This window comes from Carcharhinus amblyrhynchos, chromosome 1, assembly GCF_965287045.1.
Source record: "Carcharhinus amblyrhynchos chromosome 1, sCarAmb.v2.hapA, whole genome shotgun sequence".
In the NCBI taxonomy this organism is placed as follows: Eukaryota; Metazoa; Chordata; class Chondrichthyes; order Carcharhiniformes; family Carcharhinidae; genus Carcharhinus; species Carcharhinus amblyrhynchos.
This window is the reverse complement of record NC_137324.1, coordinates 166,313,041-166,337,524: the sequence shown is the minus strand read 5'-3', so window position 1 is coordinate 166,337,524 and position 24,484 is coordinate 166,313,041.

Genomic DNA, 24,484 nt, shown 5'->3' with positions numbered 1-24,484 from the left:
TCAAGTGTTATAATTCACTGCTCATTCACTGTGAGTACAGGAGGAATCTGGAGTCTTTCTTTAACAGATTTATTCACAAAACCCAGTGAAGACAGACACAGACTAGCTTTTCCTGCCTCCCCATAAGTGAGTACCAGTTAATGAGGGCACACTAGCAACCCGAGATACTGCATGCACCGGCTATGATTTTTCAAGGTTCCCAGATTCTGGTCCCAGCAGACTGGAAGTTGGCAAGGAAGGAAAGAAAACCAAGGAACTACAGGGCAATGAGCCTAACATCAGCCATTGGCAAAGTGCCAGAACCTATTACTATGGAAGCCTTATTAATAGTCTTGGAAAATCATAGTATGATCAGATAGAGTCAACATGGTTTTAGGAAAGGAAAATTGTGCTTGATAAATTTCTTCTGGCTTTCTGAGGATGAGAGGTCAGTGTCTGCTATCTTCATATCTCACATTTCTGATGTCCTTGCAGCAAAGGTATAGACACCAAGAAGTCATGACCCAGTGAAGAGTTTACCACACAGAAGGTCTTTGGATGCAGGGTCATCCCCCATCCATCCAATGAAAATGGCAGAGTTAGCACAGAAGCTTAGTAATGATTGCATGCACGTTCCAGGATCTTCGAGTGGTGAACTTGTCCTGCCAAGACATGCTGCAGATACATCAGGGCATGAAGATGGAAACTGCTCAGCCTTTTCTCCTGCCTAATAGTGTCCAGATCTCACACTCTAGAAGACAGGCTTGGTAGACTCACACTTTGGTGTTCTCAGTCAGATCCACACTCTCTTACTCAGTTTGGCCATAACGGCTGTAGCTTTGGCAACGTGCGTGTTGATTTCAGCATCAAGTGACAGATTGATGGTGATTGTGGAGCCTAGATATGTGAAACTATCAATAACCACCAGTGTCACATTGTCAGTGCTGATAGCTGGCAGTATAAAAACAAATCTTGGACTATGACAATTGTCTTCCTGATGCTGATGGTCAAACCAACCTCTTTACAGGAGTAAGACAGTCTGCCCATTTGCTGCTGAAGATGTTCCTCAGTGTGGGATGTTAAAGCGACATTATCAGCGTAGAGCAACTCCAATGAGGATTTGACATGCATTTGTCTTGGATCTCAGGTAAGCAAGGTTTAACACATTCTTATCAGTTCTGGTGTGTACGTGGACACTCCCCGTAGGTGAACTCAAGTCATTTAACCGTAGTGAAGAGAAGAATATACCAAAGAGTGCCGGTTCCAGAAAACAACCCCGTTTGACCCCACTGCATATCCCAAAGGGTCGCAATGTTGCCATGGGTAAGCTGACCTTACCCATCATGTTGTCATGGAAAGAGGAGATCACATTGAGCTGCTATGGCAAGCAGCCATTTTCTCCAGCAGGTTAAACAGACCACCTCTGTAGACATGGTCCAGTGCTTTGGTGAGATCGATGCTGTGGCCTCCTTTGTTCACAGCATTTTGCTCACAACTGTTGGGCCGAGAGGATTGTATCAATTTTAAATCTTCCAGTTCTGAAACCACCCTGTGTCTAAAGTCTTCCAATGTTCAGAGCCGCAAAATCTGGGCTGACCTTGCTGTTGTGCGTCAGGAGTCCTGTGGAGGTTCTGGGGCACACATTTGTGCAGGCGTTGCCTGAGAAGTTTAGACTTCTGATGGTTTGGTTTCTCCTCCCCTGGATCCTCCGCGAGAATCTCCAACACTGAGCATATCACTAGAGACTTGGGTCAGGTAGATGGGAATTATTCTGGAAATGTTCTGCTGGTTAATACCTGGACCAACTCACTGATTATACAGCATAACTGTACTGACCAACACAACTGATCCCCAAACTAACTACCCCCCCAACAATCCAACTACTCACCCAACCTAACCACTCCCTCAACCCGACTATCCCCAGCGAATCACTTCCCCCAAACCCAATTACCTTCTCCCCCAGATTATTCCCTGACTTAATTATACCCCCAACTTATCACAGAATATCATAGTACAGAAGGAGGCCCTTTGCGTCTGCACCACCGCCCACCCAGGCCCTCTCTCCGTAACCCCACTTATTTACTCTGTTAATCCTCCTAGCTTACACATCGGGGGACACTAAGGGACAATTTGGCTTGGCCAATCAACATAACCTGTACATCTTTGGACTGTGGGAGGAAACTGGAGCACCTGGAGGAAACCCACGTAGACATGGGGAGAACGTGCAGATTCTGCACAGGTAGTCATCCGAGGTCGGAATTGAATCCGGGTCCCTGGCGCTGTGAGGCAGCTAATTATAGTGCCATAGTGCCGCTGTAAACTTGACCACCCCCAATGAGAATCGGAGCAACCACCCACCAAACCAAATATCCCACCGACCTAGACACAACCCAACCTGACCTGACCTGACCTGACCATTTTGCAGCCCCCCCCAACCCTTCTCTCACCCCCCCGCTCCACGAACCTGCACCCCCCCCCAACCCCGCCATCACCCAACTAATGATCCAACCTGAATGCCAACCCAAAGCAGCTGAACGCCCAACCTGGCTCCCCAGCCAAAAAGTATTCGCGAACACTGGAATATTTTAAAGATTAAATGGAGCAAGTTAATAATTAATCTGTTTCAACAAACCTGTCTTTTGTAACCAGCGGACGAAAACATTGTTTCTAAGGTGAATAGTTTGGGGCCATTAAGCAGGAAACATTAGCAATAGTGCACTTAGTAAAATTTAAATGCAATTCACCAGGCTTCATAACAACAATTTGTCCACTTTAAAGCAGCGATCCTGCAAAGCCGCATATTAAAAAAATCTGGACCCAAATCCTTTCAATTATTTACATGTGACAACCATAGCGATTTGTTATTCCTAAATAGGTTACAGCTGCTAAAATCAATATGTCCTGTCAGGTAAAAATTTCCTCTGAGGTTTACAATGTTAAGTGTATCCGTGCCTAGTTATATTTGCAATTGCTCCTGTGGCATTTGTAGGTGATACAATAGGAGATCTGAGCGCCCTTCTATGACATATCCCTGCCACTAAATCCCCCTCAAGAAGCCCCAGGCTCTGGATAAAAGCAAATTACTGCGGCTGCTGGATTCTGAAACCAGAAGAGAAAATGCTGGAAAATCTCAGCAGGTCCGTCAGCATCCGTAAGGAGACAAAATAGCTGACATTTCAAGCTGACCCTTGAGGGTCATCCTTAGAGGTCATCCTCACTCGAAACGTCAGCTCTTTCCTCTCCTTACGGATGCTGCCGGACCTGCTGAGATTTTCCAGCATTTTCTCTTCTGGTTTCAAATCCCAGGCTTGGACATTCTCCCATTCAAACATTGGTTTGAATCTGCACGTAATTGCAGCATTTGGCCATCAGAGGTCAATGTGGAGCAGTTATGCTCGTCTGGGTAGGAAAATTATTTCGTTAAAAGTATCCAGTGGATTGCCTTTATGATTTTCTTTAGATTTCTTTGTTAAGGCTGTTAACGTCCTCGGCTTCTCCCAAAAGCTCGAGCTTAGAACTGAGGGCTGAGGAAATGTATGAGTACACTATCCCAGGGTCGAGTCCATCACTGTCCTGGTGGTAACCAAGAGGCCCAGGCTAATGTCTGGGAAACATGAGTCCAAATCCCACCAGGCAGCCATAAGAATTTGATTTCAATGAATAAATCTGGACTATAAAGCTGCTCTCAGTAATGGTAACCACGAAATTATCATTGATTGTTGTAAAAAAAACCCATCACCTTTAGGTAAGGGATTCTGTCATACTTACCAGGACAAGTGATCAGAGCTAGGACCTTTGCTCTTTATAATATACATATGAATGATTTGGAGGAAAATGTAACTGGATTGATTAGTAAGTTTGTGGATAATACAAAGGTTAGTAGATTTGCGGATAGCGATGAGGACCATCAAAGGATACAGCAGGATACAGATCGATTGGTGACTTGGGAAGAGATATGGCAAATGGAGTTTAATCTGGACAATTATGAGGTAATGCATTTTGGAAGGTCTACTACAGATAGGAAATACACAGTAAATGGCAGAACTCTTAAGAGTATAGATAGGCAGAGGATCTGGGGGTACAGGTACACAGGTCACTGAAAGTGGCAACACAGATGGAGAAGGTGGTCAAGAAGGCATACGGCGTGCTTGCCTTCATCGGTCGGAGCATTGAGTTTAAAAATTGGTAAGTCATGTTGCAGCTTTATAGAACATTAGTTAGGCCACACTTGGAATATAGTGTTCAATTCTGGTCACCACACTACCAGAAGGATGTGGAGGTTTTGGAGAGGGTACGGAAAAGATTTACCAGGATGTTGCCCTGGTATGGAGGGCATTAGCTATGAGGAGAGGTTGGAGAAACTTGGTTTGTTCTCATTGGAACAACGGAGGTTGAGGAGTGGCCGGATAGAAGTCTACGAAATAATGAGGGTCATGGACAGAGTGGATAGTCAAAAGCTTTTTCCCAGGGTGGAAGAGTCAATTACTCGGGGGCATAGGTTTAAAGTGCAAGGGGTAAGTTTAAAGGAGATGTACGAGGCAAGTTTTTTATACAGAGGGTAGTGAGTGCCCGGATCTCGCTGCCGGGGAAGTAGTGGAAGTGGATATGGTGGTGACTTTTAAGGGGCGTCTTGACAAATTATGAATAGGATGGGAATAAAGCGATATGGTCCTTGGAGGGGTAGGGGGCTTTAGTTCGGTTGGGCAGCATGGTCATTGCAGGCCTGGAGGGCTGAAGGGGTCAGTTCCTGTGCTGTAATTTTCTTTGTTCTTTGTCTTTGTTCTTTGTTTGGGACTCCAGACCCACATCAATGTGGTTAGTTCTCAGCTCAGTTCAAGGGCAATTAGGAATAGGCAACAAGTGCTGGGCCTTACAAGATATGCCCACATCCCATGAAAAAATAAAAGAAGGAATAATGTTGTGATGGTGCTGGGTGTAAAATATTGCTGCTGATAGAATCCCTACAGTGCAGAAGGAAACCATTGGCCCATTGAGCCTGCACTGATCACAATCGTACCCAGACCCTATCCCTTACATATTTACCCTGCTAGAGCCTCTGACACTGAGGCATTTTAGCATGGCCAATCCACCTAACCTGTACATTTTTGGAGTGTGGAAGGAAACCAGAGCACTCAGAGAAAACCCACACAGACATAGGGAAAACATGCAGACATTGCATAGACAGTGACCCAAGCTGGGAATTGAACCTGGGTCCCCGGTACTGTGGGGCAGCAGTGCTAACCACTGTGCCATCATGCTGCCTAGATGTTGATGATCATGGGGAGATCTAAAGGAATCTCCAATTGTAGGCACATCCGCTGGACTCTGCTGATGAAGAGGCTAAAATAACAACTACACACACCCTGTTTTCGGTGTTTGCACTGTAGATCCTTCAAAAAGTAGGTCTGGGGGAGTGAGGAAGAGAGAAACAGAATGAGGATGACAGGGTCAGGTTTGGGGGAATCTGAAGAGTTGAGGATGCATGATAGAAGTAAGAAAGAAGGGGTCAGTAGGAGGGGAAGGTGGGAGAGAGGGGAGGACTTCTCGCCACTATTGTAATGTAGGAAATTTGCACTCAGCACTGCAAACAGTATTGTAGTACTAATCAGATAAGGGTTTTCAGTGAAGTACTGATGGGATACAGGAGGTGACAGAGAGGGGATAGATATTGGGAAGCTGATGGGGGTGAGGATTCACTGAGGACAAGCACTTGCAGTGAAGCTTAAGTGATCAGAAGAGAAATGGGAAGGGACCCTTTCCCTGCCAACCTACGCCTCGCCATGCTAAGTTTTCCCACCCAAAAGGAAAGGAGAAAACGGGGAGAGAGAAACCAAAGCAGAAATGGAGATATAGAGAAAGGAAGAGCAAGATAAAGGGAGAAATGTGAGAGATTAATCATACTGTTTGAATGATTGGCCTGGATTTTACCAGCCCTCTTGGAATGTGCTGGGAGGTGGAGGGAGCTGTATAAGATGGCAAGGGAAGGCAGGGGTAGACTGCCCATTTTCTTCCCGATGCCATTTCACCAGCAGCAATGAAGGGGGAGGACGGCCCTGCCACACAAAGGCCCGTCACATCACATAAGTGACCAGCTCTTCACACTATCTGGCAGTTCAGAAGGGCCCTCCTACATGGACACTGTCACCCACGGGGTAGGGGGAGTCCCTGGCTGCAATGACTGCTCCTGCAGCAACGGTGCCATTTACCATCACCAACGATCCCCACCTTGTCGGGGGCTGAATGACTGACTCGTGTACCCCAAACCCCACTTACCCTGAGTGGGAGGGCAATGTACTTACATGGCATCCTCTTCTTCCAGGTGCAGTCCCAACAACAGCCACTACTCCAAGTGGCGCTACTAAGACTGTTGGCCCTCTGACTGTTCAGCAACTCCTGTCTCTTTAGAACGACTGTAACCTAAGTGGCAACTAATTTGATTTGATTTATTGTTGTCACATATATTGGGATACAATGAAAAGTATTGTTTCTTGCATGCTATACAGATAAAACATACTGTTCATAGAGTACATGGGGAGAAGGAAAGAAATGGATGAAGAATATAGTGTTGCAGTCATAGCTATGGTGTAGAGAAAGATCAGCTTAATATAATGAGAGTAAACAATAGAATTATTTTGTTTATTAGTATCACATGTAGGTTTACAGTAACATTGAAATGAAGTTACTGTGAAAATCCCCTAGTCAACAGACTACAGCGCCTGTTTCAGGCATACAGAGGGAGAATTTAACATGGCCAATGCACCTAACCCGCACGTCTTTTGGATTGTGGAAGGAAACTGGAGCACCTGGAGGAAAACCACGCAGACATGGGGAGAATGTGCAGTCTCTGCACAGACAGTGACCCAACCTGGGATTCGAACCCAGTCCCTAGCGCTGTGAGGCAACAGTGCTAACCACAGTGCCACCATACCATCAGAGGGTATGCTGGGGAGAGCTCACAAGAAGTCACCTTACTCAGGCGCTACTTGTTGCTGGATGACCAAGGAATCTGGCGGGGTGGGGGGGGTGGTTGCTGAGGCAGAGTTGTAGTTAACTTTGATGCCTTTTTTTGGAACCCCCATCTCACTGATAGAATTCTGAGCATTCATAGAACCTGTACAGTGCAGAAGTAGGCCATTCGGCCCACCGAGGCTCCACCGACCACAATCCCACCCATTTGCTATCGTAGGTAATTAAGTAAATGTCATGGGACGGATCCCGTTAAGTTAGACATGCTGTATTTACGCTGAGTTTGACTAACATTCAAAATGATTTTCAATGTAAAAGTTTAAAAGCATCGTGCCGATGCCTGTTCTATTCATTATCTGCTGCGATCAGAACTTATCACAGGAACCAACATTGTTCCATTCACCGCTGGTGACTGCCTTTCTGTCACAATCCACCAAACACAAATTCATTTTAAGTGAGGTAGCACTCCAGTTGCCGCATTCTTCTTCTCTCATGAGGCAACACATTTTATTCCATTGCTTTTACCTCCAGCAGACTCTGCTTTGGGTCATTTCCTTTTTTTTTATTTGGATAGGCTGTCAGCCCGACACCAGTTTCCGAATGGATGAGGTGGGGGGGGTTGCGGTGGGGGGGTTAGGGGAACGCGAGCCTACACTCCCACCAAATACCCTCCTGGATGTCAAGCCAGGACTCTGAGAGTAAAATCTTTTGTCCGCGCTGGCTGGGGCTGTGTGAGTGATCGGAGGTGGGGACAGAATCACAGAGACATGTGTAGTCTGACAGGGTGCAATGTAATGAGAGTAAGCAGCTGAGGAAGTGGCCCACACATTCAGTGCACATGTATCACATAATCAATTACATCCAAATGCCAACAACACCAAGTCACTTTTAAAAATAGACCCTTTTTGTTTGCAAGTTGCATTTTATGTTGCATTTTTTGCCCTGTCATTTTTGTTTCCTAAATATTAACATTTTAATTTTTAATTATTTAGAACATCATAAAAATTGGTGACGTTGAACAAAATCGCTGTGGGTGAACAACCTGTTCTAACCGTTTAATTCTATTTTATTTCACTCACTCCGTAGCAGTGTCCCCCCAACACCACTGCACCGTCCCCCACCACCCCGTCCCCGCCTCCCTACACTATCACTAATAGCAGGAAAGGTGTTGCCACCCATTGATTTGTGTAGCACTAACGTTGATTTTGTTCAGGCCGCTGTGTTAGATTGTTAAAGGTTACCCGCTCACAGCTGGGAATGAAATGTGGTAAGAAGTCTCACAACACCAGGTTAAAGTCCAACAGATTTATTTGTAACAAATGCCACTAGCTTTCGGAACTGGCTGTTCCTTCGTCAGGTGAGTGGGAGTTCTGTTCACAAACAGGACTCATAACGACACAAACTCAATTTACATGAATAATGATTGGAATGTGAGTCTTTACAGCTAATCAAGAGTTAAAGGTACAGACAATGTGAGTGGAGAGAGCATTAAGCATAGGTTAAAAAGATGTGTATTGTTTCCAGACAGGAAAGTTAGTGAGATTTTGCAAATCCAAGCAAGTTGTGGGGGTTACAGATAGTGTGACGTGAACCCAAGATCCTGGTTGAGGCCGTCCTCATGTGTGCACAACTTGGCTATCAATCTCTGTTCAGCGACTCTGCACTGTCGTGTGTCGTGAAGGCCACCTTGGAAACGCATACCCGAAGATCAGAAGCTGAATGCCTGTGACCACTGAAATATTCCCCAACAGGAAGAGAACAGTCTTGCCTGGTGATTGTCGAGCAGCGTTCATTCATTCATTGTCGTGGCATCTGCATGGTCTCCCCAATGTACCATGCCTTGGGACAGCCTTTCCTGCAGCGTATCAGGGAGACAACATTGGCTGAGTTACAAGAGTATGTACCATGTATCTGGTGGATGGTGTTCTCACATGAGATGATGGCATCTGTGTCGATGACCCGGCACATCTTGCAGAGGTGGCTGTGGCCGCATTGTGTAGTGCTGTGGTCACTGTTCTCCTGAAGGCTGGGTAGTTTGCTGCGGACAATGGTCTGTTTGAGTTGTGCGGTTGTTTGATGGCAAGAAGTGGGGGTGTGGGGATGGCCTTGGCTAGATGTTCATCTTCATCAGTGACATGTTGAAGGCTCCAGTGAAGACGTTGTAGCCCCTCCACTCTGGGGAAGTACTGGTCGACGAAGGGTACTCTGTCCACCGTGTCCTGTGTTTGTCTTCAGAGGAGGTCAGGGTGGTTTTTGGCCGTGGCACGTCAGAACTGTCGATCGATGAGTCAAGTGTCATATCTTGTTCTTATGAGGCCATCTTTCAGCATCTGGAGATGCCAACAGATCCTCCTGATCTGAGCAGATCCTGTGTATAGAGACAGCTTGTCCATAGGGAATGTCTTCTTTAATGTGTTTAGAGTGGAAGCTGGAGAAGTGGAGATTGATGAGGTTATCTGTGAGGTTGCGGTACAGTGAGGTGCTGAGGTGACCGTCCTTAATGGAGATGCGTGTGTCCAAGAACGTAACCAATTCCGGAGAGTAGTCCATGGTGAATCTGATGCTGGGATGGAACTCGTTGATGTCGTCATATAGTTGTTCCAGTGATTGTTCACCATGACTCCAAAGGAAGAAAATGTCATTGATGTATCTAGTCTATAGCATCGGTTGAAGGTCCTGTGTGGTGAAGAAGTCTTGTTCAAATCTGTTCGATCTGAAAGCTCGTGGTGTTTGCGACAAATAAACCTGTTGGACTTTAACCTGGTGTTGTGAGACTTCTTACTGTGTTTATCCCAGTCCAATGCCGGCATCTCCACGTCATGAAATATGGCACAAGGAGGTTGAGGAGATGAGAAGAGTGGCAGATGGGCTCAGTGAAATGAAGAGTGAGAGAGACTGAGGAAAAATAAAAGAGATGGAGCCAATAGGATCCTCCTGGCAAGAGGAACATGAAGAATGGAGTGAAAATGAGAAAATCTGTATAAAGATTGGACAACCTGCCCTGCCAGATTATCGCCGAGGGAGTGGAGAGGAAAATTATTGTATGTGAGGCCAATTTCCCTCAGAAACTTTAGATGCTATGAAGGATATTGAAGTTAGATGGACAAGATTGCTCTGCAACTGCTTTTGGTCTGTTTTCAGTGCCAGGTATTGGTAAAGATGTTGAAGTGCTCACTATTGCCCAGATGCTTGTTGAAGGTCTAATGGACAGTTACGTTGCCTGCTGATGCTCATTCAAGGAAGAGTGTAGTATTTTAATGGGCTGCTTAGCTCAGTTGGCTAGATGACTATCACATGGTTCAGAATGACACCATCAGTGAGGGTTCAATTCCCACCCTAGCTGAGAGAGACTTGGGACCTACCTCCTCCCCTACTCCATGCTTGGTGTGGATTGGTACCCTTCATCATATTTAATCAATATTCTCTCTCGAATGCCTACCATCCCCTGTGGGCTGTAGCTAATTACCTACTTGCCTGCCTCAATTAATAATCACTCCGAACTGCTGACCAGGACTTAAGGAAGTCAATGCTGAGAAACTGAAGTGACATTTACAGCTATACTCAGCTTTCTCTGTGCAGTTACTGTTGGAGGGTTGAAGGAACCATATCAGACACAACAGGGGACTTTCTAAACACTTTGTCAAAGTTCACTGATACCTTGTCAACAGTTTTCTTGGAAATTTTTGGAGGCTTCAACTAAATTGTAAGAAGTCTCACGACACCAGGCCAAAGTCCAACAAGCTCACCTGGAACCACGAGCTCCCCCGGAGCGCCGCTCCCCTGTCAGGCGATTCACTCACCTGATGAAGGAGCAGCGCTCTGAAAGCTCATGATTCCAAATAAACCTGTTGGACTTTAACCTGGTGTTGTGAGACTTCTTACTGTGCCCGCCCCAGTCCAACGCTGGCATCTTCACATCATGGCTACCTTCAACTAAATGACTGCCATGTTACTGTAACTTATTGAAGAACTTACAGGAATCCCCAGGAGAAAGGGGATTGTTGCAATATCCTTTCATACTGATTGACATGCTATGAATGTGTTAATAGTTTAGTACATTCAGTAAATAATTAGATGGATTGGCCATGCTAAATTGCCCCTTAGTGTCTCAAGATGTGTATGTTAGGGGGATTAGCGGGATAAATGTGTGGGGTTGCAGGGATGGAACGGGGAATGGGCCTGGATAAGGTGCTTTGTCGGAGAATCAGTGCAGGCTCGATGGGCCAAATGGCCTCCTTCTGCGCTGTGGGGATTCTATTGATCATAAAAGTAATCCAAGCTAACATGTAATACAGTGGTTGGAATGGTGTTGGCCAGCGAGTAGTGCGTGTAAAGAAGAGCTCTCCTGATTCTTGTTACTCTGTCATAAAGAACCTATTATTTCGTTTGCCAATCACTTTTTCAGTATTTGGGTCTGTTTGTGTTTTGGGTCATAACAAAGAACAAAGAAAGTACAGCACAAGAACAGGCCCTTCGGCCCTCCAAGCCTGTGCTGATCATGATGCTTGTTGAGGTCATTACCATGACCATACCATCAGAGCCCAAATTACATATTTAATAAAAAGATCCTGCTTGTTTTGATGGGTATATGTGTATCTCCGTCATTTGCTCAGGTTAAAAGATGGAGTTTGTGGAGGGTCAGAGACAGATGAGTTCTATGGGTGACTTTAGCTGGCCATCTGCCTGTCTCACATTAAAAAGGCAAGGGTTAAAGGTCACCCTTTCAGGATGTTAGGATTTCCCTAGGGCTGAAATGCTGACTGGTGCTGAATTTTGGAGTTGCATTGGAGTGTCACAGTCAGAGTCTAGCTCGGCAGATGATGATGGCCTTCCCTGCTCGTCCTAATGCCAGTTGGCCAGAGAAACCATCATCAGATATTTGATCCAAGAGGCATTTTTTTAGCCAGAGGCTCAATCTGGCAGCCCTCCATCAGACTGATTTCACAGCGACAAACCCAACTAAGATCGAGCATTACTGGGGTGAAACGCAAAGGAAAAGACATGCGGACTGTTAGTGAAACAAGCTGCTGTTTTGTCGCCACCCATTTTGTATTCGGCCCAAGGTGCGTTCAACCGTCCAGCTCCGCACCCTCCGACCACGAGCAGGCAAGGCAATCAGCCTTTCCAAATCTCTCAAAGAAGAAATATTTGTGCTTCACTCTTTCTGGAGGGTAAATGCAGCAACAATTACAGCATCAAAGAACACTCCAGCTTATGTGTAATGGGCCAAGGCTTTATTTACACAAATTTTATTATAATCACAGGGACTTGCAGTGAAAGCTTGAATTGCTCCTTGTGCCAATCCATTAAGTAGTTATACAACAGTTCCTTACCAAGTGGTTTCATTAACATCAACAGGTCACTGCAGGTGTGAAGTTTGCATTTTACATTTAACTCTTTCTCCACAAGGTAAGCCACATTCTTGCTCCCCTTAGACCTCCTTTATTCTGCACAGTTTCACAAAGGTCTCAGTACCCCTGGCACAGTAGGGCAGTGGTTAGCACAGCTGCCTTATGGTGTCAGGGACCTGACCTGGGTTCAATTCCTGGCTTGGGTCTCTGTCTGTATAGAGCTTGCACATTCTCCCCGTGTCTGTGTGGGTTTCTTTCAGGTGCTTCACTTTCCTTCCACAGTAGAAGATATGCACGTTAGGTGGATTGGCCGTGCTAAATTGCCCTTTAGTGGGGCAACTTATCCTTTAGTCCCACTTGGGACTGGCTAGGGTAAATACCTGGGGTTATGGGGATAGGGATTGGGTGGGATTGTGGTTGGTGCAGACTCGATAGACTGAATGGCCTCCTTCTGCACTGTAGGGAATCTATGATGATTCCCCCTTGATCACTGCCATACCTGCGCCATGAATCCATGGTGTGCGCTCTAATTTAATTAAGTATCGAAAACTGTGGACAGAATTTGACATTGCTCAGGTTGTCCGATCTGGATGTGTGTAAAAGAAGATGTCTGCGTCTTGCCTGTCCCAACATCATCACACCCTGGTGCGGTATTTCAGTCGGGGGGCAGAAGCGTGCTCACCGATATTCAGCAATCTAATGTAAATTAATTGAACAGCAGTTGACTGGGAGTTTATGTTGCCCGTCTGCCTTTCTGGTTGGCGGATGGGCCAATTGGCCAGGCAGCCTTTTTATATTAAAGCTGCAACCTCATTCCAGGGTGGGATGGAAGTCAGGGCTCAAACAAAATAGACAAATGTGTCTAGGAACTGAGGTCGGTGTATGATTGTGCTCTCTGGACACCCGTGGCTTAGTTTTTCCACTGAAATTTATTTCTTACAGGTCAGTAGCTCCCTGAGACAGCAGCTGTCTCCCGAAGGAGCATGTTAGCAGCAGCAGCCCACCCTCTCCCTTTTCTCGGTGCCTGCCTTCCTCTCCCCCTCCTGCCCCCCTTCACCTCCCTCTCCCCTCCTCCCCCTGCTCCACGAGCCCCTCCTCCATCTCAGTCCCCTCCCCCCTCCTTCCTTTACAGCTCCCCTCTTCCTCCTCCTGCTCCCCTCCTGCCCCCCCTTCCCACTCCCCTCTTCCTTCTCCCCTCCTTCTCCCGCTCCTCTCCTCCCCTTCCTGCTCCTCTCCCCATGTTCCCCTCCTCCTCCACCCCCGCTGCCCTCCTCCCCCGCCCCCCATCACACACCCCAAAGCTCAGCCTTTCACAGAGTACATTTCACACTGGTTGGCCATTACTTGATCGGTCAATGCAACATCGCGTCAACAATACGATCTTGGTTGGGAATGAATTTCACATCCATTCTTGCTCACAGGCATGCAGAAAATGGTAAATTCAGGTGTATTGTTTGTACTATTGAACCTCACAATTTGTAAATCCAAAATGATGGCTGGGATTTTCCAGTCCCGCTGGTAGCAGTGGGTATCATCGCAGGCAGCAAGGGAAAATTTGGAGATCAGCCAATGTCACTTCTTTTGGCCGCTCTCCAAATGTTCTCATCCTGCCCACAACGATGCCCATTATTGGTGGGACCGGAAAATTCTGCTGTGGCCAAGATGCAGTTTCCAAATGTTGTTTGAACTGATTAAACCAGAGGGTATAGATGAACTGTAAATGGAGGGTTCAAATGACGTCGACATAACATTGAGATGTGTTCTAATGTCCTTGGGAGCTGATCTAGTTGTGTTGTACCATGCAGATGAGAAGCTGAGATAATCACCAGAAATTTACGCAGCGGTGCTCCCCATCTCCCATCAGTAAAAACATTGGCAAGGTGGCATAAACCTTCCATCAGCAATATGGCAGGAGGTCACAGGAACCTTAAGAGTAATTCTAATTATGAATGCTTGTTTGCTTATCATCGTGGACTGATACTTGTAGGGCAGGATTTTCCAGCCCTTCTGCCGGCAGAGTTTTCCGATCCCCACTGAAGGCGACCACCCTCCACCTCCCCAAATCACCCCCCCCACTAGATGGATATTGGCCAGATCCTCCTATGGCAAACTGCCTCTGCCATTGGAAAGCATGCCGCAGTAGGGGGCTAGAAAATTCCACTCTGTATATCCCGTTGTATATCTATTTCAGGTTCGTATATAACCATACTCTGAAAAGTATCAAAATCTTTGTGTAACCTCTTTTGAGTAGAACTACTGAAGAGGTTCCCCAGCCTCCCACTGTGATCATGGCAGATAATCAGTGGAGGTCTTGGAGAAAGGCAGAAAGTTAGAGCAGGAGATTGGGAGAACTCGCTCAGAAATTCCAGACGTTACATGCTAACATTCTGATTATATGACCCTGTATTTGCACTGGTCGGTGAATTGGTAACAAATTGCAAAGTCTGCGGACTATTACCAGGAAAATAAAAAAACAAGGTAGGATGCCTTTTACACACATAGAGAAAAGGCACATAAATGGGATTAGAAAATAAAAACAGAAAATGCTGGAAAATCTCAGCAGGTCTGACATGATCTGTGAAGCGAGAACAGAGCCAATGTTTTGACTTTGGATGATCCTTTGTCAAAGCTTAGAATTGAATGTTCTCATTGAGGAGGTAGCACTAGTACTGGTGGACATGTCTCCTATGTTCTATTCTTTAGGACACATTGAACTGACTCTTAAATATATTGTCTAGACATTGGCATTTTAAGGCAACTCGATTCAACGCTTAATACATTCACAATCCAAGTATTCTCTTAATAGCTAAATGCTAAGTATGTTGTTTGAGAAAGCTTTGTTTTCTTACTTTTTTCCCATTTCTCTGTTTTGGCCATGAGAGCTTTTCCATTATCCTGTGGGATCTGCCTTCATTTAAGTATGAGTGTAGTGTGGCGTGTGGTTTGTAGAAATATATTCAAGCAACCACAGATTGTGTTGTGTACAGTGCAATACTGTGCCAAAATGCTGCAGTACATAATTTAAATTAGTTCAGGTATGTTGTTGTCCAAGTCTAAATTTCTGATATGTGTTTGGAGACGCAAAATTTAGTCAGCACTTTTCCCTTGCAATGCTCCCTCTGTAATAGTATTAACAAAGTTTATACCCACCATACTCCTGAATGTGCTGAGGTATGGTTCTGTGGACATCAGTCATGCCCAACTACTTTCCAATAATGGTTATATACGATCCTAACTCGCGATGGAACATTCCAAATACTTCATTCGGACTGGATTTTGCACTGAGCAAATTGTTAGACTCACACTTGCCCACAGACATTCTTTGGAGTTTTGTAATTATTAATCAAGAGTACATGGTGCAGGAATTTTCAATTAGAGTAGTGAATCTAATGCCAAAGAATGTGCAGAGAGCAAAATAAAGAGAGGGGATGAATGATTAGATAAAGAGAAAGAGATAAAATGGATGCTGGGATATGATAGCAAAAACCATTTTGTTCTTAAAAAAATTTTTTGAATTTCAAACAACTATTGAATTCTCAATGAATGAGACTCTGGGTGAGATTTTACAGCCTCACTTGACCTGAAACCGTAAAGTTACCCCCAAAGCCAACGGACCTTTCCATAGTCTGTCCCTCGGCCGTTCTGATTCCCATGGCAACAGTTAACAAAATGTCTTGTGGGCTGCATTCAGAACCCAGATGGGCCAAATGTGGTTCCCAAGCTGCAGGTTGCCTTCCACTGTTAAAGAAGCTTTCACAATCCATTTTATGTTTTTTGCTGGTTTATATTCATATTTTATTTTCCTTTTTTATATAAGTTTCTTGGTTGTCCTTTGCTGTATTGTAAAGTGTTCCCAATCCTCTATTTATCACAACTGGAATGGTAAAATTCCATCCTCTGTGTTTGCAGATTTAATTTTCAGTGCTAATGTGGTAGTGATTAAAACTTACCATGCCACTAAAGGGATAATTGGGCAGCTTGGTTGCACAGTGGTTAGCGCTGCCTCACAGCGCCAGGGACCTGGATTCGATTCCCGGCTGAGGTCACTGGCTCCCCAAATCAGCGTGGGTTTCCTCTGGGTGCTCCGGTTTCCTCCCACAGACCAAAAGACGTGCTGGTTAGGTTCATTGGCCATGCTGAATTCTCCCTCAGTGTACCCGAGCAGATGCCTGAGTGTGGCAACTAGGCAGTTTTCACACTAAAGTAGTCTTGGGACTAATAAATAAACTTTAATTAGACTGAAATGGAAAGCCTAATTTTTTTTAGCCTGTTCCTATGTATTGAGCACCAGAAATTCAGTTTGTTTAGTACACTTAAATGGTGAGTCAAACAATGAGATGCCATTCTTGGGAAGCTTATGGAGCACACATCTTAGGCAGCAACCTCTGGATTTCTGCATTTAGCTTTAAGATGTGTGGTCACTGGAGATTGCGGTCTGACGTGCATGTAAACACAGTAAAAAGTCTGACAACACCAGGTTTTAGTCCAACGGATTTATTTGATAATAGACTCACAAGCTTTCGGGTTAGTCCCTTCGTCAGGTGAATGGAGAGTTCTGGCCTCAGACACAGCACTCTAAACTGTCTGTGCTTTATATGCTCTGTCTGAGGCCAGAACTCTCCATTCACCTGACGAAGGGGCTAACCCGAAAGCTTGTGAGTATATTATCAAATAAATCGGTTGGACTAAAACCTGGCGTTGTCAGACTTTTTACTGTGTTTACGCCAGTCCGACGCCGGCATACCCATATCAGTGCATGTAAATACCAGTGAATGCTGTTTGGATCACCATGTACATACCTGCACTCCTATATTCCCAGTAGCGAGTGACATTAGGCTGACAAGTATAGGGAGGAATCACATTTGAACCCAATTTTGCTGTCAGCCAAAATCCACATTCACCTGCCTTGTCTCTAACCCAGAAACAAATGCAAAATTTAATCTACTGCACCCCTCCCATCTCCACCTGAGGTCAACGAGTTCAGCAGAAACTGGAAAGACACCAAACTCCCCCGGTCTAAATGGCACAGATTTACTAAAAGCTGAATAAGAACGGGTGGATCTAAAATTAGAACACCAGGGCAAAATGATTAACAAATATCAAATACCTGTGAGCCCAATCAGACTCGCTCCTCTTTTATCATTTCATTTCACTCATTCCTCATACAGGATAGCATCCACTCTTTGGAGGCCTCAAAACAATCCGTTAACACACCCCTTTGGCCATCTGGATCCCAAACAACAATCACATGGCCTAAACAAATCAGACAACTTTCCAGTCCTTCATTGGCCAGGCAGTGTTGGATCACAAAGTTTAAATCATACAAGTGAACATGTGACATCTTGGGAGCAACCCCAACATCATTCCTTTGGTTACATGTCTGCACCTGAATTCTGAGCTCCGACGAAGGGTGATCCAGACTCGAATCGTTGGCTCTATTCTCTCCCCACGGATGCTGTCAGACCTGCTGAGATTTTTCCAGCATTTTTGTGTCTGAATTCTGGTGCAGTGTTCCAATGGCAGAGATTCAGTTCTTTGGACAGATTAGAGGAAATTTCACAGAATCCCTACAGTGCAGGAGGAAGCCATTCAACCCATCGGGCCTGCACTGACAATAATCCCACCTAGGCCCTATCCCCATAACTGTACGTATTTACCCTGCTATTCCAAAGACTATGGCAATTTAGCATGGCCAATCAACCTAGCCTGCACACCTTTGGAGTTTGGGAGGAAACCGGAGCACCAGAAAAAACCCAGTCAGACACATAGAGAACGAGCAAACTCCACACAGGCAGTCACCCAAGACTGGAATTGAACCGGTGTCCCTGCTAGCCACTGTGCCACTGTGCTGCCCATTGTGCTTTTTTATTCTAGGTTCACTCATTGGGAATAAAGATTTCTCTGTATCTACCCTATCAAATCCTTTTAAACACCTCAATTGGATCACCTCTCACAATTTTCTGAATTTACAGGAATGCAATCCAAACCCATGCAACCTTTCGTCAGAATTGAATCCTTTAAAATTTGCCGCCATTCCGGTTTACATGTGACTCCAGACTCATAGCAATGTGGTTGTCTCTTAACTGCCCTCTGATATCGCCCCCCAAGACACTCAGTTCAAGGGCAACTAGGGATGAGCCTTGCCAGGAATTTCCATGTTACATGAAATGATAAAGGACAAATAAAGTTATATGGTAGTGGAAGAATTTGCAGGCTGATTAAGCGTGTAACAGATTATTATGACGGTGTCCCTTCCATGGGTTGTAACCATCTTTATACCAATCCAGAATGGGGATAGCAAGAGGGGCTCCCATAACCCATTCGATGAGAGAGAGGGCCACCTACACCCACCACATGCAACAACCTGGCTGGATGCCAGCCGAGAGTTCAGAGTGCACTCAGCTGGGACCATCTGGAATGGAGTTCAAACTCAACACTCTCTGACTCAGAGGCAGGAATGTTGTCACTGAGCCTAAGGCTGTCTCGTACTCCAGTGGTATTTAGAGGAGTACAGTATATCACATTCTGTGTGATTTTATACATTCTCATGTTTCAGTGCCGAGGATCAGATTTGGTTTTGCATTCAATTGCTGGATTTTGTAACACTAGAATCTCTGGAAATATCCAACTTGTCCTTTCTGTGGGTTTGCAACGAACAGTTTGCACGCAGAACTATAGGATGCACATTGACACAACGGTGTAATTATTTTGCATATTGAGAAAGCCACAAATTTGCAACATAGAAATCTTGTGTTTGGCAGGGATTATTACAGATCAGCAACTGCGCTGACGACCAAAATTGTTTCATTCTGAATATATAATATTGCCAGTTCACTCTGACTGCAATGTCTCATTATACAACATTATAGCAACATAACCCATAGAATCCCTACAGTGTAGATAAAGGCCATTCGCCCTAAGCCTGCACCAAATCTCCAACAGAGCATCTTACCCAATCCCCCCACCTGGGGAAGGATGTTCTTGCTCTCGAAGGAGTGCAGTGAAGGTTTACCAGGCTGATTCCCGGATGGCAGGACTGATGTACGAAGAGAGATTGACTAGGTTAGGATTGTTTTCGCTGGAATTCAGATGAATGGGGGCGGCGGGGGGACGGATTTCATCCAGACTTATATAATTCTAACAGGGCTAGACAGGGTAGATGCAGGGAGGATGTGGTGGGGGAATCCAGACACAGGGGTCACAGTCTGAGAATTTGAGGTAGACCATTTAGGATGGACATGAGGAGACATTTCTTCACCCAAAGAGTGGTGAGCCTGTGGAATTCATTACCACAGGAAGTAGTTGATGCCAAAACATTGAATGTATTCAAGAGATAGCTAGATATAGCACTTGGGGTGAACGGGGTCAAAGATTTGGGGAGAAAGCAGGATTAGGCTATTGAGTTGGAAGATCAGCTATGATTGTACTGAAGTGAGGAGCAGGCACAAAGGGCCAAATGGCATCTTTGTACTCCTATCTTCTATGCTTCTATGCCTGTAACCCCATGCATTTACCATGATTATTCACCTAATTCACACATCTTTGGACACTAAGGGGCAATTTAGCATGGCCAATCCACATAACCAGCACATCTTTGAACTCTTTGAGGAAACTGGAGCACCCAGCGGAACGTCATGTAGATACGGGAAGATCATGCAAACTTCAGACAGACAGTCACCTGAGGTTGGAATTGAACCTGGGTCCTAGGCACTATGAGGTAACAGTGCTAACCATTGTGCTACATGCCACCCATAAGAAATAGGTACAGGAGTAGGTCACTCAGCTCCCCGAGCCTGGTCAGCCAGTCAGTATAGATTTAGCTGATCTTACGTGACCTTAATTCCATCTTCCTACCTATTCCCCATAACACTTCTCTCCCTTAACAATCAAAAATCTGTCTGCCTCCACCTTGAAGATATTCAATGGCTCAGCCTCCATTGCTGTCTGGGGGCAGAATTCCAAAGACTAACGACCTTCTAGAAAAATAAATCCCTCCTCATCTCTGTCTTAAATGGGAAACCTATTTTTAATCTGTACCTTCCTACAAAATTCTCCCACAAAGGGAAACGTTCTCCCAGCATCCACTCTGTGGAGACTCCTTAGGCGCTTTTATGTTTCAGTGAGGTCATCTCTCATTCTTCTAAACTCCAATGAATATAAGTCCAACCTACTCAACCTTTCCAGTGGCCTGGCAATGTTCCCTGATACTGCCCCTTGGCACAGGTTGATAATGTCAGGCTGGCACCATGTCCATGCCAACCTGGACAGTGCCAACCTGGACAGTGCCAACCTGACAATGCTAACCTGATTTGATTTGATTTGAGTTATTATTGTCATGTGTATTAGTATACAATGAAAAGTATTGTTTCTTGCAGGCTATACAGACAAAGCATTCCATTCAAAGAGGAGGAAAGAAGAGAGTGCAGAATGCAATGTTACAGTCATTACGAGATTTAATTAGAGGATTGTTAGAGAGTTTAAAAGAGTTAGAATGAAATTTTAGAAGGGTAGAACAAAAGTAAAAGATAGGATTAGAAGGAATTGCTGGGCACAGCTTGCAAGAAGTTACACCATCTTGAGAAAAAAACCTGGCAGTGCCAACCTGTGCCAATGGGCAAGCTCTAACTGGAGCCTCATGAGGGAGGTGGGTGAATCGGGGGATGGGGATTCATTTACACTTGGTTGTGGGCTGGGAGCGAACAGAGGTGTAGAGAATGTCGACTATAGCCGCTGGGAGGGGGTGGAGGGGGGCAGTGCCAGTTCCCAGACTTGTTGGGGGGAGAAGGGCCAGTGATCGGGGAGAGACGGTGAAGAGAAGTGCCAACTCTGATCGAGGATGGGGAGAAGAGAGCCCCTGAGACCTCTGTGGTGGGTTGGTGGGGAAGTTTATTCCTGGTATGAGCAGGGCGCCTTTTAAAGATGCCCCCCGCCCCGGTCTTTATGCAGCCAGATTTTGCCGGCGTAGTGGGACCTCACCCCACTGCATTTCGGCATGAAACACGCCCTCTTGATTTTTTTTGGCAGAGTGGGGTGAGACCTGGAGAGAAACACGGTGGGTTTCTTGCTGGAAACAATATTCAGCCATTTTTTGGTAAGATCCACCCCCCCTCCCCCCCATTACGTCAACGCAAAATGGGAAGAGTGTGCAGACAAGGGGAAAGGTAAAGGGTGGGATTTCTCAGGCATTCACACCCCACTGCCACTGCAAGTGAAAATCAGAAAATTTGGCGCACAGCCAAACCGCTCCCCCTCCTTTACTGCAGCAGGACAAGAGAATCCTGCCAGCATGAACAACCAGAAAATTCTGGCCAAAGAGGAGTAGTGGTTCTGAAAATTTGGGGGAAGAGATTACAGGACTGGATCATCAGTGACACAGATATAGACGAAGGAAACATCTTTGGAAATGATTACTGTATGGAGAAGGAGAGAGAACAAAAACAAGAGAGAAGAGAAAGGAAGCAGTTTGCACTGATGTGTGAGATTATGGAGGCTGTGTAGAGGAGGGAACCTCAGTGTGAACTGACCCGGCTCAGTAATTTTCATAAATACTCCCCAAACTATCCAGCCTCCCATTCCATTTAATAACTGTGCAGTGATCGATAAAGGATGTTAAGCTTGCTTAATTTTGCAATGGCCAATTAGCTATCTAACACAATGAACAAGTGTAAAAGTATGTATCAGCAAAAGGTGATATGGGCTATCGAAATTCTTTAGTGTTAAACCAAAGAGTTGAAAGACAGCTTTAACTAATGCGGTTAACTCTCTATATTAATGAATTCTATTGTACTGAGGTGGGGGGGATTGCTCCTCCTGGTCTAAATTTTATTTTAAAAATCGTCTCAAAGACTGTGAGATTTAATTGTCCTTTCTCCCCCTCATATGATCATGTAGTTCATCATTCAGGAACAGCTGTGCACTTTAGAGAATTCAGCTAGTGTTGAAATGAGGGAGGATTATCGGATTTCCAGTGTTTGAAGATGGATTTTTGGCTGGAATTAATATAGAAAGGACAAGTCCTGGGACAGTTTCCAGAGGGGTCAAATCTCCCAATAAATTGAGTTCAGGGATTTGTGGTAACAGTTAACCAACATCTAGTTGCTGTGGAAAATATGATTTACAGAGTAAGCCTTTACTGTTGCTGTGTCCCTGATCTAAGTGTACATTATGCCACAGTTCCAATGCAATTACCTTCATGCTGACACAGTGTTATGTTTCTGTCTTGCTCTGTTCATGGCTGAAGAAGGGAGAAGGACAGGTAACTCCCTGCTTTTTGCAACTTCATACAAAACACTTTCATCTGCCACGTGGATACTGGCTGATCTCACATCGTTTATTTGCCACTCGTGATTGACAATCACTTTTTGATTCATTTTCATTTCCTCTTGTGGATTTTTGTGCTCATGGAGGTGAATGTCAGAAGCAGGTTACGTTCCTTTTTCCTTCACTCCGTGCCAGCTTCAAGGCACTCCCTTGGCCAGGTATCATCGCCAGCTGCAGAATTAAACTCCTTTTATTCTCACAGAATCCCTACAGTGCAGGAGACGGCTAATTGGCCCATTGAGCCCACACTGACAACAATCCCACCCAAGCCCTATCCCTGTAACCCCACCTATTTACCCTAGCTGGTCGCCCTGACACTAAGGGGCAATTTCGCACGGCCAATCAACCTAACCTGCACTTTGGAGTGTGGGAGGAAACTGGGGTATCTGGAGGAAACCCACGCAGACACGGGGAGAATGTACAAACTCCACACCGACAGCGACCTGACGCCAGAATTGAACCTGGGTTCCTGGCGCTGTGAAGCAGCAATGCTAACCATTGTGCCAGTGCACCGTCCAGTATCCAGTAATGTATTAGGCGGCGCAGTGGTTAGCACTGCGGCCTCACAGCGCCTGGGACCCGGCTCAATTCTGGCCTCGGGTCACTGTCTGTGTGGAGTTTGCACATTCTTCCCACGTCTGAGTGAGTTTCCTCTGGGTGTCTCGGTTTCCTCTCATAATCCAAAGATGTGGGGGTTAGGTTGATTGGCCATGCTAAATTAACACTAGTGTCAGGGGGATTAACAGGGTAAATATGAGAAGTTACGGGAATAGGGCACGAGTGGGCTTGTGGTCAGTACAGACTCAATAGGCTGAATGGTCTCTTTCTGCATTGTAGGGATTCTATGGCTCAATAATGCCAACCAATACAGTGTTAAAAATGATCAATCTTGGAATCAGGAAAATGAGAATTATACTTTCCCATTGCAGCAATGGTGAATCATGAATACTGCACAACTCCAAGGATGAAACTTTTCTTGGGTCACCATTGGGAACAGCAGCTTTTCAGAAAATCCTGGCTGCATGGTTTTCCACCTGCAGATGAAAGTAAGGACAAGTAAACTCCTTTGTGTATTTTCAGCCAAAGGCTGCCTTGCATTTAAGGAAATGATTTGCACTTATCCTCAAAGCAAAATACTTTGCAATCAATGGATTCATATTTGAAATGCAGACTTTTGTAATGTGTGCTGGTTAAGTGCATTGGCCATGCTAAATACTCCCACATGTGTACCCGAACAGATGCCAAAGTGTGGAGACTGGTGGATTTTCAGAGTAACTTCATTGCAGTGTTAATGTAAGCCTACTTGTGACATTAATAAATAAAAACTTAAAAGCAGTAGCCATTGTGTGCGCAGCATGACCCTACATTAGGAAATTGATGTATGGCCGGTTTTTTTGGAGGGGTTGCTTGACGGATGAAGTTAGCTGGGCCATCAGGAAATTCTTCCCTGCTCCTCTTTCAATATTAGTTGTGGCACCATCTACTCCTACCTGAACCATTGGATCTCAGTTTGACATGTTGGGGGTGAAAATTTCCTTAGGCATGTCTGAATTGGGCTGGGGGGGGAGGTGTGCGGGCTCGTGTGCAGAGCACGTGCCCAAACTTGAGAGGCCTGGGAGCTTCATTAACATTTCTTGGACAAGTTACTGGCGCCCATAATTAATCCACTTTGTAAAGACCAATTTGTAGTCGCTTGTCACAGAAGAGACAAGTTCAGCCTTAGCTGGAATATTGCGTCTGTGAAAAGACATGAAGGCACTGGAGGGTGTGCGGTAAAGATGCACAAGAATGATTTTCCTTGGAGAAGAGAGGGCAGAAAGGAGACTTGATAAGACATATTCAAATTCATGGGGGGGTGCAGATGGTCT